This window comes from Myotis lucifugus, unplaced genomic scaffold, assembly GCF_000147115.1.
Source record: "Myotis lucifugus unplaced genomic scaffold, Myoluc2.0 scaffold_27, whole genome shotgun sequence".
NCBI lineage: Eukaryota > Metazoa > Chordata > Mammalia > Chiroptera > Vespertilionidae > Myotis > Myotis lucifugus.
In genome coordinates, this window is record NW_005871075.1 from 10,162,094 (window position 1) to 10,166,657 (window position 4,564).

The window sequence follows — 4,564 nt, forward strand, 5'->3', positions numbered from 1 at the left end:
ATTCCCTCCCCCGGACCCGGGCGGGGACTCGCCGACAGCTGTTGCCTGTGGGCGATGCGCTCGGCGGGGCGGCAGCCTCCGGCTCTCCCCCTTCGCCCCCCAGTAGACACGCCCGTTCCCTCCCTTCTCTCCCTTTTGTATTTTTCTCGAAAGCCCCTGAGCCCTGTCCCATGTACTTACCTTATTTACTGACCCCCCGCCCGTCCCCCCTCCTGGAAGGTAAGGACCGACGGTGTGTCACGTTTCCAGGGCCCGGAATAAGGCCTGGGTGTAGCAGGTGCTGAGCTATTTGTTGAATGAGGGACGTTACGAATTCTGGAAAGAAAAAAAAACAAAACAAAAAAAACTAGTGGAACGAGGCTGCCAATGACCAAAGGATGAGTGAAATTTTTCAATGTAGTCCATATAGGCTTTTTAATGTTGTTATCGGGTAACTTAATATGTATTTTAATTTATTTTGGCTTTTCTTCAAATGGGCTCTTCTAACTATAGATTTTTTTAAGTTCCTGGCGGTGTCATTGATTTCCGCTTAGTCTATTGTGGAAGAGGGAGTAGGTGTAGAGGAAGGAAAGGTGGAAGGGAGCTCGCTCCGCTGCAGGCCGGGCCCGCGCTGCTTACCTGCTCGGTGACCGAAGGCCCAGCCCCGGGTTCTGCTCCGGGTTCTGCTCCGAGTCAGGACAGAACGTCACCTGTGCTGTGGTGTGAGGGCGCCATGCGAGGACCGTGTGAATGCATGACGTTACTAAAAGTGCAGTGCTCGACATTTGTACTCCCTTTCTGAGTTTTCTGTTTATTTGTACTTTGTGCTTTGTTATTAGAGGTAATACTTTTGTGGTCTGGCCGGGTAGCTCAGTTGGTGAGAGCGTTGTCCCAAAACACCAAGGTTGCCCATAGGATCCCCAGTCAAGGCACATACAAGAGTCAACCAAGGAATGTATAAATAAATGCAACAACGAATCGATATTTCTCTCTCCTCTCCCACTTTCTCCTAAAAATCAATAAATAGAAATATGTTTCAAAAAAGAAATACTACTTTGTATAAATTTCTCATAATCCATCTCCATATGGTAAGAATTCCTCACTTTAAAGATATAATATAGGAGTACTGTTAACTGCAAGGTATGTTTACAATGCTTTGAATTAAATGGAATATAAATCAGGAATACTGACCCTTAGAAAAGGCTAACTTTGCTTTTATGTAAGATATTTCACATTGTCTTATCACAATTCTAGGGAAATTCACCATCTGTACCTTGTCTCGTGTGTTAATGATTTTTTTAATAGTGAGTGGTTTTTTGCCCTTATGTAAATATGTAAAATTTGTACAGCTAAATAGATACAACAACGATCTAAAAAGTTTTTAGGGTCAGTTCAAAAGAACATTAAAGTGGTATACAGGAAAGGGAAGTTTGTGCACGTTGTACATTTTTCTTACCATATGTTACAGTTTTAGGATTTGAAAGCATGTTATCTACATACAAGGAAAAATTGGCCAGGTTAGTTTTGCTATTTTAAAATAATTGCTTATAGCCCTGGCCAGGTAGCTCAGTTCGTTAGAACATTGTCCCATCCATCAAGGTTTTGGGTTCCATCCCTGATTAGGGCACATACACACATACAAGGAGAAACCAATGAATGCGTATGTAAGTGAAACAACAAATCGATGTTTCTCTTCCTCTCTTCCTTTCCCTCTCCCTCTTTCTAAAATCAATAAATTGAAAATAAGTAAATAAAAAATAAAAAAACTGCAGATCAATCTCCAAGTTAACAATTATAGAATGACAGTAATTGTGCTAGAATAATAGAAAAGTCAATGTTTTTGCAGTAGAGTTAAGCCTTTTGTGCGACTATATTGAGGACATGTCAGGATTTATGGTGAAATTGACAAAGCAATAATAGATACTATATTACTAGCCAAAATGTAGAATCAATATAGAAATACTATCAAAGCATAGATGGTAGAGCTTAAGGGTTCCATGTTCAAGTTAGAGCTTTACAGCTTGCAAACTGGATGTCCTAAGCTTTAGGTCCTAAGGCATGTCGTTTAACTTCTCAGAATTATTTCCTTCTCTGTAAAATGGGGCTCGTTGACAAACTCAGAGAATAAAATTACTGTGTGTAATGCCTATCTAGTTCAGTGGCATACAAGAGACATGCCATAAGTGGTAGCTGTTATTATTCCTTAGATATTTATCAAAGTGGGAAGATACAAGACAGCATTTTTATGTGAGAGAAGGGTCCAACCATTAGTATTTAAAGAGATGACACAGGGTGGGGCAAAAGTAGGTTTACATTTGTTCCTATGGAAAATAATACAAGAATAAACTTGTGTTTTATGTCTCACAACTGCAAACCTACTTTGGCCCCACCCTGTATATACTGAAAAGAGTGATGGAGTAGTAGTATGTTTGGGGGAAATGTAAGACTTTAATTTTCAGGAAACTTTGTGATATCAAAAATTGCTTATGAAATTTGAAATCATGTTTTTAGTATAGTCAGCATCTGTCCACATAATGCAAATTATGGTCTATAATTAGTGGCTTCGTATTTGAGTTAGGAAAGTTTGAACAGTTGAAAAATGTAAGGATACTTCGGAAGCTTTCTGAAAGTGAAGCTAGAGAGGAGTTGTGGGTTTCCAAGAGGAATATTTTCTTCTGGAAGGGAGTTACTTTCCAGGTATTCAGGAGTCTAGGTTGTGTGGGCCGTGCAGGTTTGGGGGACATTTACAGTTACAACCACCTTGGAATAGTTTTTGGAGGTTTATTTTTAAGTATGACTTGTCTTAATACCAACATTTTCTTTCCTTTTTTTTTTTAAGAACCTAATTTTATATAAACTGCTGGTAAAGTGGAATTTGGTATTCAGAAATTGTCCTTTTATCTTTCAGGCACCCGGTCAATGTAATAGTCACACCAACCTCTAACAAGTACAAAATACTAACCCCTCTGTATAACAAAAAGAAAAAAATACATTATGCTCCACTGGCAGCTACTTTAAGAAATATATGATAGTCTTGATGTTGCATCCAACATAGAATTAAACAATTCATTAGAGTTTGTGGTAACCTACTTAAGATGTATCTGAATAAGTCATTTTTTTTCTTGTAAATGGCGAATGGTGCTGTAAATGTCCAGAATTGCCATAAATGCAGTAATTTTACTTTTTAATCATTATATATTTCTGTAGTATATTTTATTCCAGGCTAATTTGTCTTACTATTAATTAATTGTAAAATTAGTTTAAAGCATTGCTGGCTGTAGTGTGTGGCTTAGGGGGCCTAGAAATGGTTCAGAATGTGATGACTGGTTTAATTTTCTAGAAACTTTTTGGGGGTATGTAGTTTGTATTTTTTCTCTTATTCTACTTTAAATATATATATTAGAGAGGAAGAGAGAGAGAGAAACATCAATGATGAGAGAGAATTATTGATTGGCCCCCACTGGGGATCAAGCCCGCAACCCAGACATGTGCCCGTGACCAGGAGTCAAACCGTAACCTCCTGGTTCATAGGTTGACACTCAACCACTGAGCAACCCTGGCCAGGCTTCTTCTTCTTCTTCTTCTTCTACTTAATGTCACATGATAAACTAGCTGAAGACCAGACTTTAATTTTATTTGGAAGCCTAGCATAAAAGGATAATCTAATTTGTTTTTGCTTTTGGTATTTGATATTCAATTAATCTTTGAAGATTTTCACTTGTCATTTGTAAGGGCCTCTTAAAAAGTTGTCTTGTCTTTGTAGCCGTGACCTCATATGCTAAACTAGAAACGGGGGTGTGAGTGTGTGTTTTACGTGTTTATGTTTATATATATGAAAGTCTAAACAAAGATATTAAAAAATGAAGTTTAGTAATCAATCAACTTTATTAAAAAGAATAGCATGAAAGCAGTGTTACCCAGGAAATTCATGCCATCACTCTGCTCTAATGCATCCATGTGAATGATTCAAATTATAACAAGCCTTACTGGCTTTTTCTATTCAAGTGACCTTTATATTTCTACCAGAGTTAAGTGACTCACTTTGGTGTCATATCCTGGGCTTTATCACACAGACCTGCTTATTTCCAGATCCTGAATTTTAGTGTAGCAGAGGCTCAGCCACAACTTACCTGTTCACCTTCATTCTGCTTCTCACTTGCCCGCTCTCCAGCCAGTCCGAGCTTCCTTAGTCCCTTGGCCCCTTTCCTTTTCTCCAGTATGTTAGCCCCTCATTGCTTTGCTTTCTCTGCAGACTTGAACTACTTATCCACACTCTCCCTCAGCTCCGTTTCCCTCTTGGTCTTTCTCTCCATTCATCCTGCATAGCCAGCCATCTTCCCAGCCTGCCATCTGCCTTTCCTGTGCCTCCCCGTTTGTGGATTGCTAAAAATTGCCAGAGAAAGGCATACGCTCATGTTGCCCCCACACAAGCTCAGTCTCTCCCATCATAAAAACAACATAAATCCTGACCTGGCATCTGTCACTAGGTACCACTGTGTTCCTCTTCTGTTCCTCAGTTCACTGTGATTGGCTTTCGCTCTCATTACTTTGTTGAGACGACTCAAGCCGTGACCACGACTTCTAA

General features: G+C 39.4%; 1 protein-coding gene across 1 annotated transcript in view; it reads left to right on the top strand.

Annotated features, from left to right (window-relative positions):
• TRAM1 (translocation associated membrane protein 1) overlaps window positions 1-4,564 on the top strand; it is a 26,385-nt gene that overhangs the window by 1,131 nt on the left and 20,690 nt on the right. The gene's annotated exons all lie outside the window — the stretch shown is intronic.